The sequence below is a fragment of the Aptenodytes patagonicus genome, chromosome 14 (genome assembly GCF_965638725.1).
Source record: "Aptenodytes patagonicus chromosome 14, bAptPat1.pri.cur, whole genome shotgun sequence".
NCBI classification, from domain to species: domain Eukaryota; kingdom Metazoa; phylum Chordata; class Aves; order Sphenisciformes; family Spheniscidae; genus Aptenodytes; species Aptenodytes patagonicus.
Genome location: NC_134962.1, coordinates 16,063,829 through 16,077,624, shown reverse-complemented (window position 1 = coordinate 16,077,624; position 13,796 = coordinate 16,063,829). Strand labels below are relative to the sequence as shown.

Genomic DNA, 13,796 nt, shown 5'->3' with positions numbered 1-13,796 from the left:
CAAGCTCACAGCCTACATAGTCCAGAGCTGATGGGAACCGGATCCAGGTCTCCATACTCCCACTCCAGTGCCTAAGCCATTAACAAGACCCAGTGATTTAAACCCATTCCTTCAAATCAGCCTTTTTGGGCTAGCAATGGTCTACAACAGAGGCAATAAATCACCGTGAGATTCCTGCTCTGCTTGCTCCACCCTCCTCAAACCAGTGACGATTCCCACCTCCCGCCTTCCAAGCAATGTTTCCTGAGTAACCACAGCTTTCATTGAAAGACCAATACTTTTTCCACCCCGCTGTCCTGGTTTCGGCAGGGATAGAGTTAATTTCCTTCCTAGCAGCTGGTACAGTGCTGTGTTTTGGATTTAGGAGGAGAATAATGTTGAATAAATGAATAATGTTGATAACATTATGAAGATGAAGCTTCATCTTTACACTGCCTATCATAATTATGTGTCATTTAAAAACAAGCGTGGAGCAGGTGTGAAATGGCACCAGCTCTGGATGCGCATAAAAGAGGTTGACACCAGCAGCATGTCTCAGCAAGAATCAGATGGTGCAACTTGAAAACTTTTCTCTTTGGTTTCTTTCTTCCTTTGTTCCCTCAAACTTCTCAGAAAAATTTCCTTTTGAAAGAGGAGAGAAGAAATAGCATCCTTCCAAAGCCAAGTGGTTTGCAAGGAAGAGAAGGTAATTTTAGCATCGTGTGCTGGGGCACAGCAATAGTCCCTGCAAAACATGGGGCAGGGCTGGTGTTGGTGTAGAGGATGGGCAAGTGGAGGTACATCAGCGCAGCCACGTGCCTTCGTGTGACACAGAGATGGTAGTGGTAAATCCGATACCCAGAGAGGAAGAAGCAGGAGCAGCACTTTGCCTCCCCTTGCTGTCCTGGATAAGACGTCCAGCTGGGTTTGATGCTTGCAGCTGAGACTGGAGCGCACCACTATGGAAGTGACCTCAAGGTGCTGAAGTTTGCCCTGGGAGTTGAGTGGGGTGGGAGAGAGTCTCTGCTTTCCCTCAGGTCACACAGGCCCTTTCTCCATGCTCCAGCACCAGGAGGAACAAAGAGACGAAACACTTTTGTCAAGTTAATTTGAGGGTTTCAGTCGACCTTCTGCAGAGAGCAGAACCAAGGAAGAGCAAGGAGAGCTCTGCGGATGGGTTATGCTGCTCATTATAAGGGAAGGGAGACCTGGAGTCCATCTTTTGAGCTGCTAGGGTGTCTCCATGGGATTTAGGGCAGCTCAGTTGGCTCAAGCCTTCCCGAAACAGCTTCCACCACTGACGCTTTTCCATCTGAGGAAGCCCAAAATCAGACTCATCATGTGTGTCCCTCCATGCTGAAATCTTCTCTGGCATGGGTTTTCCATGCGGGCTGGAAGCTTGGACCTGCTTGTGCCCCAGCCTCTCTTCTGCACAAAGGCGGTTTCGGCAGTCGTCTGCCTTCCAGGGCCCTTCCAAAACCTGCGGGTGAGAGTGCCACCCGAGCGCTAGGAGAGACCGGTGGGAAACGTGGAGAAACCAAACCATTTGACTTGAAAACAAACGCAGAGCAGCTCAGCTCGGAGCGTGAGCGTTCCCAGGCTCCTGCTGTGCCTGCTTGGTTGGTCTGACACAAGTGTATGTTCCTCCTGAAAAAGAGATGCCTGAAATGTGAATCAAAGCAGAGATCTCTACGCTTTGTGCCTTTATGGATGTTATTGGTAACACCCTGGATTTAAATAGTGCCTATTTTTCTAACAAGTGCCTTTTCTATACTTCCGACCAAGGGAGATAAAATAGGGAGGAACTCTGTTTAACTGATGCACTTTAATTAGTTGCCTGTCGTTGTCAAAGCCCTGCTCTTATATTCTGATGCAAATTCACGGCCTTTCATTTTAAGCAATACGTCAGTTTGGCTTTAGTCTTCCAGTGATCCTTTAATGTCATATTTTCTCCCCAGTGAATCAATATTCAGATCCTCTAATTGGAACTTATCTGCTCATCCAACCTTGGGCTAGGTTTGTTTAGCAGTTGAGCATATCAGACACTTTTACTGACTGAACCAGCAGAGCTGAACTTTGCACAGTAGCTTTTAGGCAGAGATGCTGCCTGCGGTGTGCAGGCATCTCCCCTCTCCCATGCTGTCCCTCTCCACGAGCCACGCAGCTCCCAAGCCACACGTCGCTGGTAGCAAGATGTGCCTTGCCCAAGGCAAGCAGACCAGAGTATTTTCTGTAATGGAGATATGAAACCCTAAACCACGTCTCAGCACAGGATGGCATCAGGGACAGGTCAGTTTTCCTGTTCCACTTCACGGGGCAAAGATACAGCTCCCCATCGTTTCTAATTTTAAATCATGACGTCTCCATCTTCTGCCTGTAAATTCTCTCCTGCTGTCAAAAGGTCACCAGGCCGGTTGGAAAGCTATTTTTCACAACCTTGCTAATCCGGAGACACCTTGCTGCCTCCTCCCACCAGGAAAATGCTGACAACAAATCTAGTTAGCGGCCAGCAGGACTGCAGGTTGGGTAAGGTGTTGCAGACAGGACTGGCCTTTAAGGTACCAACCAGAAATTCAAGAGATTCAGGAGGGGTTCCTGGCTCTTCCCCAGACTCCCTTCATGACCTCGGGCTCCAGCTCTGTGCCTCAACCTCACCTCTACTAACTGAGGCTAATAACACTTCCCACAGTTGGTCATGCGGATAAATTAATTTATGTTTAGGAAATAATCTACTACGATGTGCACAAGGGCCCTTTTAGAATAAAACTAGATGCCCTTTTAGAATAAAACTAGTTTTTCCCTTGCATCACCACTGGCCTTAGGGGAATGAAGCCAAGAATGACTGTAACCTGCTATATCTAGGGCTGGGCTTTTTACTAGATTTGTGCATTTGCTGAATAATCTCCAAAAGTCTGGGCTAAGCGAATTACACTGACCGTGCTGAAGTTTAAGAGTGGGCTACGAACTGGCTCGGAGGGGCACTGGCCTGTCTCTCGGCTGGCAGGTGGCAGCACAGCCTGTTTCAGTCGAGGAGAACAGATCAGACCTTGATGGGCTCAGCATCTGCAGCCATCGATGAAGGAAGTGCAGCAAGGTGATGATCCCATGCCCAGCTCCAGGATCTTCTCCCATCACCCACTGCCAGTTGTTGACAATAACTATTTCTAAGGAATAGCAGCTGCCCAGCACCCTCCCCGAAACAACCAAGTCTTTCCCAGGTCTTGGCCCACAGGGTTTCTACTCGGAGCAAGGGGGTTTACTGCTCGAACATCATCCCTTCTGCCTAGGATTTTACCAGGCTCTGAACCAAATTCCTTGATGAAAAGTCTTCAAGCCAGCACGCTACATTTACATGCCTGGACTGCTAAAAGCATCAGGCACGCATTTCCCAAGCCCTGGTGTGTTTTGCACCGTGGCTTGGGTAGGCAGTTACTCCAGGGCAGAGGGATGCAAACCTCTCCAACAAATGTCCACCCCAGGACTGAAGCTGCAGGGCCAGGGGATGCTCCACAGCAGGAGGCAGGTCAGGAGGGGGTTAACTCCTCCTCACTCAGCTTGTTTTGCCATCTGGACTGATGAAATAATCCACCACTGGTGAATGGGCATCCACAGACCATCATTCTTTTTTAAATTAAATTAGGGATCACAGACTGTCCCCCCCACTCTGCAACATGAACACAGGCATCCTGTAGAGCCCGAGCTGCTTTGATCTCCATCACTTGCCCAGCACTGACACTGCCTGTGGCAGCAGCCAGAGCAAGCAGAGACCCATGCCAGCCTCCGGCCATCCCCACAGCATCCCAGCTCAGCCGCCCTCCGAACAACCCCTAGGAAGTTGGGACAACCCCAACTTGGAAACAGAATGAAAAACTTCTCAACATCCCCAGCCAGCAATGGTTCCTCCCGTCAATAAAACACAAAGAGGGGCTCAGCTACCAGGGCAAGAGGTGTCTGCTGAAGCACAGTGCACCGCGATCCCCCGGGGACAGAAGGAAAAGAAAAGGGAAACCCTAAGCTGCCTGTCAAAACTTCAGCAGTGGAGATAATTGGTTTATACACGTTTATCCCCGCACCCAATTATCAGCTCAGTTTAGTGTTTGATTTTACATGACTCTGGTCCAGCAGACCTGCTGTTTCTGACCTGCTTGATTCTGCCTCTCTCTCATTTATGTATATATCATCCAGTCCCTAAATCATTTTTAATAGCTTCGTTACTCGCATGCCCTCCTGTCTAATTCCAGCACCATCAGCACAAGGCAGGTTGCAGATACGAAGAAGCTGACATTTCTCTTTTGAGTCTCTTTTTGAGTAATTTGCAGTGGATTTCTTGCCTGTTTGATGTAGTCATTTTGTTCTCTGCACTGATGTGACATTAATTATTGTTAAATATTCTTATCTGTTACATACAGTTCTGTTTAGATAAAGGTCAGTGCGTGAATCCCTGACAGTGCTTGTTGCTGCCATGCTCTAAAGCCAATTTGTCATTCTCTCCCTTCAATACCCTCATCTTAGTTTCAGTTCATTTTTTCCATTAATTCAGGCACAGTAGAGAGCCATTAAAAAAGTGCAAAATATCTCAGCTATTCAGATTGGTACTCGGATAGGAAATTATTAGCTTGAGTAGCACCAGTTGCACAGGGAGGTCAGATAATATTGCCCATGCAAATCCAGCAGCAGCCTCTTGTTAAGAAACTGTATGGCTGCCCCCCAAAAATATATACATATTTCTGCTTTAATTGAAAATCAGCTAAGCCTTGTGTAGCATGCAATGCCTTCTCTCAGCCTGGTTTGCAGTGAGATGACAGCATAAACCCACACCACCCTCTCTTGGCAGAGGACAAGAAGGGAAATCTCAAGCCGTTGTCACCAAATTTGCCAGAACGGAAGCACATGGTGGCGAGATCTGTCTTCCCTGGAACCTGGGGAGCACCTGGACTCACACGAGCCTGCTCACGCCGAGTATAACCTACGCCTGCATCTGCTCAGTCTTGCATTTTATCTCTCTGACCGAGTAAATCCCCCCCTCGCCACCCCTGCATGTTGCTTCCCACAATGGCACCCATGATGTGGGGATGGGGATGCAGGGGCACCAGCCCTGGCTGGGACTCGCTCCCAGCACCCCCATACCCCACCTGCCTTGGGACACCTCGACAGGCCAAAACAGCACCTCCGTAGCACATTACGAGTACAGGCGTTGCAGGCTTGCTAGTCGTCGGAAAGGATCCTGTGACCTTGAGTAGCTCTCCCAGGGGACAAGGTGGTCATACAATCTCACAGGGACACACGTCAGTGCGGCGCAAACAACAGACCTCAGGACATTTAGTCTGCAACAGCGGAGGGCAGGAAGCTGTCACAGTTCCCGGGTCATCTTACACTAGTAGCCACCAGGACGAGGAGCGGGACTGGCAGCCCCCAGTGCCTTATAAAACCTATTTTGCTGCTCGGTTGAAGCTCGTGCGCTTTTATGCCTCCATCCAGCAAAGTGCTTCAGCACGTACTTAACTCCAAGCACACAAATAGCCTTAATTACATCAAGGGAGCCATTCAGACGCTTAAATTGAAGTCCATGCCTAAGCGAGCGTCTGAGTGAGGACTTCAGCACAGGAAGAGGGAGCAAAGAGGATGGCAAGGAGCTGAGCCTGCAGCCCTGTGAAGCCGGTGATGAGGACCAGAGTAGAGATGCTCAGACGGGGCAGGGGACTCCGAAAGCAGGACTAGGTAAATGCAAGGGCTCAGCTTGCTGAAAAGGTGGATTCTCCTGCATGAGTGGAAAAGGATATAAAGGTTGATTTGGCATGACCGAAACTACTGCACAATAAAAGACATGCTCATTTCAGCACTTGCCAAATGGAAGACCATTTGATCGTTTATTCAAAGTGACATTTAATTTTGCATTGTACTAAATCATTTTATACTTTTAAATAAAAGAATAAACTCCCAAACTTGTCCTTCTCTCAGTAAAATACAAAGAAATACTGCATTTTGCTGGATGTGAAGTGTGGGGTTTTTCCTCCACTTTTTTATATATGAATAAGATAAAGAACAGAAGGGAAAAACATGCTGGGCCCTCTCAGTTCTAGACTCAAGGGAGAAGACTGGTTCACACCACGCTGAACCTGCCACAGCCCAAGGGTATCGGACTTCTCATGCAACCGGCACCTGCACGTGCAGTCCTGGACAAGCACACATACTGCGGTTCCTGCTCCGTGCAGACCTACAGATGCCCAGAAGTGTGCTACCACCAGCTGTGCTGATGGAGACGGGGTGCAGGGCAGAAGCCCCTGCACCAAACACTTTCACTCTATACCTGACCCTCAGCATCCGCAGGGTCCTGCTTTGTAAGCATGGAGCTGGTCTGCACACAAGGGCTCCTCTACACTTACATAGCTGCATCTCGCAGAGAAGACATCCTTCCCCATCCTTCCTCAAAGACTCTTATTCAGCACAATCATCAATAAACTCCTGGGCAAACAGATATTCATAGCTCAGGTCCTCAGCTTAGCTACACCGGTGTGAGTGGGAAGAAACTGCACTGCTGCTCACCCCTTCTCTAAATCGGGACACGGAGAAGGGCGAGAGCTGGCTTCATGCATTTAGAGAGGTATGAGAAAACCCAGGTCCTCTCCGGGTTTGGGGACAGGGTGTCCTGCAGCTAAAAATACAGAGACAAGCCAAAAAGTCAAGGCTAGCAAGAGGCATTGGTAGAATGACCAAAGACAAAAACAGAGCCTGTTTGTTTATGTAGCCAGTGAGTATCCAGCAAGAGAGACTGAAACCTCTGCACATATGCTGCCTGTGTGACGGACAGGCTCCTGTCAGCTGTAGGAGTCCAATTTCTCATGCAGACACAGGGGTTCCCTCTCCCCTTCCCTTGGTGCAGGCTCACACCTTTCTTTCAATTATTTTTAGCTGCTGCACAAAGCAGGGTAACATGCAGGAATAGAGGGAAACGGCAAGAGATGGAAATCACTGCTCTGGTAAAGGCTCTCCCCCTTGCCACCACAATAGGGAGCTCAGGATCCAAGCCTCATCAGGGTCCATGCTCTAACCTGTCCAGAGTTTGTGGGATCCAAGATGAAAATCTCTCCCAGAGGCTCTATAAGCAGCTTGAGTTGGGTGGGAGATGTCCTATGCCTGGTGCAGGACTGGGCTGCTCTGTGCTTCCCAAAGTACTCCCCCACTGCACCTTCCTTGGGGGTCCTGCCCTGCACCAGACCTGGGTGTCTGCTGCAGATGGCTTTTGGGTCTTCATCAGCCCAAGCTGATGAGCTCTCTCCAGGGAAAAGCTCCATTGCCAAAAGCAACAGGATACCACTTCAAGGTGGCATGGCTGGCAGGTGGCAGTCCTAAGGGGCAGGGACGGTCCTTGAGACCACTCTGAAATAGCCATGTCCCAGGTAGCTCAACCAGCCTGCAGACAGCCCATGGTTGATAAGATGCAAGCATTGGCCGCACAGGAATGAAGTGTCCCCCGAGACCTGGGCAAAGGGAACATCAAGGCCATTTGGATATTAGCCTTGCCCCATGCAGGTGCCTTACCTGCCACGTGAATTTTGTCTTCACCAGAAATCCTTCACTACAAAAGGGCAGGAAGACGCAAATATGCCTGAAGGAATATTTTGCTGCATTTGGGACAGCATCTCTCACTGACCGATTTCTCTGCAGCAGCTGCTGCACATGTAACAGTGTATACCAGTATACCAGTGCACCCCAGTGCAAGTCAGGGGTAGCAGGGCTGACCTTCCTGAAGTTAAACTGGGATGGAGGTTGTTGTCTGTAAAGCTTTCTTCTTCTGTTCTTCCCGAAGATCTCCAAGCCTGAGAAAAAGTGTTGCAAAAGGCCATGATAAGATCAGGGTGTTCCCAGCCTGATTTTGCTCCTGTCTTGCTCTTAGAGGAGTCTGGGCAATCACAAGGAAAGCCTGAGAACAGAAGTACGGATGAGACCCAAGGGAGAGCTGCTTGGCAGAGTCCTTTTCTCCAGTAACACCTGCAAAGTTTCATTTACCAAGGTTAAACAGTTCTGCGCCAGAGCCTGGCGGGTGTCAGGAGGCAGCAGCTGGGGGGCAGCAGGGAAGACAAGGCATCCTGCTTACTGTCGGCATCGTTCAGAAAAGCAAACCCTGAGATAAGGGGACCCAAGAAGCTATCAGAAGTCCGGCCACGAGCAGCAAAGGGTCCTGCTGAATTAGCTGTACAGAGCAATGCATCAACAGCTGGGGGATCGACAGGGTATGAACTGTTTCCCATGACAGACACTTATGATTTAACAACGGCCAGGCATAACTGATGCAAAGAACAAGCGACCTTCTGCTGGTGACTGAACCCTCGGACCCATTTCTGTAATGAAACACATGTCCTTCCCACAAGCTTTGAGGCCAGCAGGAGGGAAACCAGTGAAGCATCTCTATGGCCTGAGAAGACATCGGGTCAAGCCCTTCCCTTGGGCCACCTCTGTTGGGAACACAGGCACAGCCAGCACTTTGTATCTCTGCAGAGAAGCGTCCTCTGTAGAATGCTGTGGGTGTTAGAGCACATGGGGAGGCAGGTCCTGCTGGGGCGGTGCCCAGACGGGATGCAAGGTGTGCAAGAGTAGGGGTCCAAGAGAGCTCTGGCCCAAGAGGTCACAGCTCATGTCGGTGCCAGTGTGCCAGCTCCCAGGGCTGGGCTCCCTCCCTGCCTGGAGCAAGAGGCAAGGCACAACACGATCCCAGCACCCATGAGCTCAGGCATCAGCCCTTCTGGCAGGGAGAGCATCTCCTCTGCCCCCAAAGTTATGGCTGGATCCTCCATTTCTAGCAAACCCACTTTGTACCCACCCATGTATCGCCTCCCACCCAAATCCTGATGGGCTAGTTAATCCAGAGGCTGCCTGGCCTCCCTTCTCCTCCTGTCCCACCTGAGCTGTGCAGCTGCCATCGGCACACATCCACATCCCACCTGCTCAAGATGGGAAGTCAAACACCCCCCACCGGTTCAACTCAGGGGAGGGCTGGCAGGATACAGTGATCCATATCAGAATTTAATTTGGATTCCAGAGCTAACACTTGCCAAAGTGCCACGAGTGCTTCTGTGACAAATATTTGACACCTCATCCAAAAGATACTGCTTACAGCAACACTGTGGAAGGCTTCCTAAGGAATTGCAGAAATGCAGGGCTGAGATACACCGAGCTCAGGGCTGTGCAGCCTCAGCCCGTGGGCTTTGCAATACCACCTGAGCAAGCTCCACCAAATAACTGCAGGTAGATCAGAAACCCCAGCAAACACAAGTATCCAAGTATTTAAGTAAAGAAACAGGATGGGAGGTTTGCTTTCTTGGTTTTAAGTTAAAATGGTTGCAGCTGTGAGAGTTTGGCTCTTCTCAGACAGCGTAAATGAGCAAAATGCTGACACCAAGATGCAGTCATCAAAAACACCACGGGAGCACCAAGAGCAGCCTCTGAAACTGGCTAAATGCCAGGCTAAGCTTTCCATACAGGGCTGTTCAATTCAATTTGCCTTACTTCATTAACCTCAATGGATTTACACCCGAGACCAGCACTGAAAAAAAAAAATCAATTATCTATCTATTTAACCTCACTGCCCTGATATTATTCCCTCTGTCCCATATTTGGCTCCCCCTCCGATATCTGAATTCTTTCAGGCCTGCCAGAAATTTGGGCACAGTCTCCATGCTGCAGGACAAACTTCCTGCTGCATTCACCAGGGTAAGGAAAGGATAAAGCCACAGTTGCTTTTGCAAGAGTCATTTCAGCAATAAACTACTGCAAAAATATTAATAGAAAACTCCAGACCTATAAGTGCAGCTGTTCCTTCTGCCACTCGCACTCAGTTGCATGGATTAAGGTTGGTGTCTTGCTGTAAGAAACTGTCTCCTTCTGACAGGAATGTTGCTGGAGCTCTTATAAAAGCGGGCACTGCATTAGAGCTGAAAGGAAGAATCAACAGCCCAGTGCATCAGTTAGCAGAGGCCTGACAAGCTGCCTGGCACCTGGACAGCACGGCTGGTGTTAGTTTTCTGCCTGCTGCAGTGGTTATGTGCTTTTACCTTGCTGCTGATGGCAGAGGCACCTTGCGGGAAAAGGGGATCTGAGAAGTTTTACAAAACAGGCTTTCGTCAGAGGCGTGCCATCTGTTCCAGGCATTGGTGCAGCACACTGAAAACCACAGAAAAAGATCTCCAATGGGTGATAAATAATTTTTTGTGCTACTTTGGTCTCTGAGAGCAGACCAGATCATCAAGCAGAGCTGACGTGAAAATGCAGTAAAGGCGCCTCTGCTGCTCTACCATCGCTGAGCTTCAGACACAAAATCCACTAAATCCCAGTTCAGTGGCTGCCTGGATGCTTGGTCATGGTGCACAGACCATAGTCCCTCAAAGCTCTGGCCAGTGGGAGGGTCCTTTCTCACCCTCATCTTACACAGACACCTCTTGAGACTTTACTTACAAAAGAGCCAGAGCTTCAAACGCAGCCACACGAGACTCAGCTTGGCCGTGTGGACCTCCTGGGGATGCCCACGCGAGCCAGTGCTTGCACAGCTCCAGCCGGAGAGGCGGATATTAATTCTGTACTAAATTGGGTGGTTTGTTGTACACAAGCAATTTCTTTTTTTTAATGAAATGGGTGTATCATTATGATTAGGCATAGTCATTACATTCAGCCTTTAATTAGATTTGTGTAATTAGAAATTCACTGAGTTATTTCACACAGTGGAGAAAGTATTGCTTGGACAGGGTTATACAAGACAGCGACAGATTTCTCTGTAGCTCCCAGAGCCGACTGATAATCTGAAACAAATGACATCTTCGATTTTGAGACCTTCACAAGGTGGGCATAATTCTTAACTTCTGGCAGATTTTGCATGGCTAAGAGGTAGAAATCAGAGGCAAGAGCAAGTGGAAAACATCATGACCAGTTCCTACTGGTATTTTCTTTTCCTGCTAAGATATTCACCTGCCCAACCAGAGTAACCAGGAGCTTGATGCTGCAGCCCCTGGTGCTGCAGGGGAGGCACCAGCCGCAACGCCCTGGCCAGGCTCACTGCCATGGACGGGGCCAGCAGGAGGGAACGTCCCCAAGTCACCACTGGGGCTTGGACACACACATATGAATGGGACATTCATATACCAAATGCAGAGAAAGTCATTTGGAGAAAGCCTAATGGATCGGAAGGCTTTTGCAGAAGACCAGACAGGCAGATGGGTGCGCAGACCCCCGCAACTCGGATCCAGCTCCATTGCTGCACCAGCTGGGAAGCATCACTGGGAAGTGTCAAGCAAGTCGGGTGCCCATTTTTGGCTTGTTTATCCTAGCAAACGAAAGCTGAGAGGTAATACAGCTGCTTTCCACAGGGGCAAGCATCAGGCCAGACAGAAAATCATTTGAGCTAAATGAGAGACCGCCACATGGAGAAATGGCCACAAGCTGGCTGTGAACAGACTCGAGCAGTAAAGCCCTCGGCTACCAGCACAGAGGGGCTGCACTGGCTCCCCTCCTCTTCTCCCAAGACAAAGCTGCTTGTAAGGAAAAAAACCAGTTGTTTATGCTTGGGGTTATTCATGAGCAGTTATAAGACAGCAAAAACAGACTCCTCAAGTTGGGTGCTCCCTTGCAGTCCTTCAAGCCAGAGTCCAGTGTGCACCAGTGCAAGGGGCTGATCCAGCCATGCTTGCTTTCGTTAGTTGCTTTAGTCTTCAGAGATAATTTCTAGCTCCTCCTGACTGTCACAATAGACATCCAGCTGGAAGAAAAAGCTTTTGGAGTTTAAGTGTCAGCACACTTGTGCCCACCATGGGATGCAACAGGCATGAGGCTGCCGTGTAGGAAGAAATGCTTTCACTTATTTCTTTAAGCTTGACCTAAGGAGAGCAACATTCAGGTGTCCTGGAATGGATCAAGCTTAAAACATGCAGCCACTGGCATTGCTACTGATATACAAGTAAGCTAGCCCTGCCAGCCAGAGGTTTCAAATAGATGGAAAAAATATGGGGTTTGGGGAGGGGGTGGGGTGTTTGTTTTTTACTGTCTTACAGCATTAGAAATCAGAAAAGAAAAAAAATTTCTTGAAGGTCATTTGCACATAAGTACTTTCATCCTTCCATCAAATCCTATGGATTCCAAGATGGAAGAAAGAGGACTTTTTTTCCAACAAATGTATTTTTTGCTTAGGGTCCAGTTACGGAGTGAACAGCTGTATTTATATATATAAAAAAATGTATCTTGGAGCATGTGTGTATGTGTGCACATGAGAGAGTTCCCTCATGGCCTCCTGTCAGAAGCATCTTATTACACTTCATCTCAGCACTGCCCTTTCAGAAACAACCACTTCTTCAGAGCAGTATCTTCCCCTCTTTCTCTCGTGGATCCCCAGGTACCACAGGCTTTGTAGGAGACGAGTTTATTAATTCCAAGATGCTTCCCCCTGCCCCCCAAAGAAACTGTTAACATAAAACCATTATAATGTAAAAAGTTTATCTGATCATTCTTCTTTGGACATACCCGAATATAGAGCTTTTCCCTAAATCATCCACTCTTTGCTGAAGGAGTATTTTTAAATTTGAAAGAGACTTCACCTAGCCTTGTACTGACAGCAGTGCTGCATAACTCAAATATATTTTGCCTCCACCTCCTCTCATACACAGATGTGGACAGAGTGCCCCTGCAGGAGAAAAGATGGATGATGCTAGAAGTCACCCTCTGAATGACCGACCACCAAGAGCCTCAATCTCCTGCCACCAAAGAAATGGTGACATATCCTTCACACCCTCACCCACCCGCTAAAAATGCCCCACTGGCTCTCAAACAGGCTTAACTGGGTCATCACTGGTGCAGTCCACAAGCTAAGGGAGCAAAGGATGGAGTAGCAGGGAAAGCACCAGCTGGAAGACACAGGAAAGCATCAATTCAGCATTTTTTTTTTTCCCCTCCATTTTAATGTGCATCATGCAACAGCACCATTACAGAGCAACACCAACCCCATACATCTCCATACATGCCTGGAAAGGACCTGATCCCGTGTTTACTGATGACTCAAAGTGTTCACCGAGACTCTGGCTGCCTTCAGTCTCGCAACTCCCTGACCCCTGAAACAAGTGACATCTCTAAGCCAGGTGCTTACACCCTCCTACCAAAACAGCCACAGGTCTTCTGCCCACCTGAGTGTCAGCTGCTCCTTCCCAGGCAGGTGAGGAGTACCTCAATTCTGACTACACACATTGTCCATAACGAGGAGCAGTAACTGGGACATACCAGTGGTACACCACGGGTGGCAGCCCTGCCCACGCAAACCCAGCACCTCTATCAGGCGCTTGGGTACCACCTCTCCCGTTCACACTGGGAGTCAAGTGCCACATCACAAGTCCATTTTTCAGAGCCAGCGCATGGTCCTCCTAAACATTTCCACATGCTCTGTAACACAGATGCTTTCAGTACTCCAGCCAGATGGGGACACTGAAACCCAAAGTCGTTTTAATACACTCCAAGGCAGAAAAACATCTTGTGGCACAGCCAGGAACAGAATCTGGACTCACCCCACAGCATCGCAGCTTAGAAAAGCTCCCCGAACCCTTTCTTCTGCGATAGCTGTTGGCACATCACTGCACCAGGCACCCATAACAGGCTGAGTGCTCTCTGCACCCTAGAGGAAAACACGAAAAGCACGAAGCATTCAGGAAAGCAACAGGAAAATGCTCTCCTGTGAGACTTGAGCCTGAAGTTTTCCCATTAGATTATTTTTACAGCTGGGGAAATGAAGTAGAGACAAGAAGTGGCCCTCAGCCATGCAGTTAGCTACTGGCAAGAGAACAGTCAGCTTT

General features: G+C 48.9%; 1 protein-coding gene across 7 annotated transcripts in view; it reads right to left on the bottom strand.

Annotated features, from left to right (window-relative positions):
- Positions 1 to 13,796, bottom strand: part of RALY (RALY heterogeneous nuclear ribonucleoprotein) — a 168,102-nt gene that overhangs the window by 91,710 nt on the left and 62,596 nt on the right. For 2 of the 7 annotated variants that reach the window (XM_076351949.1, XM_076351948.1), the window contains exon 2: positions 13,512 to 13,618. The exons of the other annotated variants lie outside the window; for them this stretch is intronic. The gene's annotated coding sequence lies outside the window, so the exon portion shown is untranslated. The remainder of the gene's footprint in view (positions 1 to 13,511; positions 13,619 to 13,796) is intronic. 7 annotated transcript variants of the gene reach the window in all.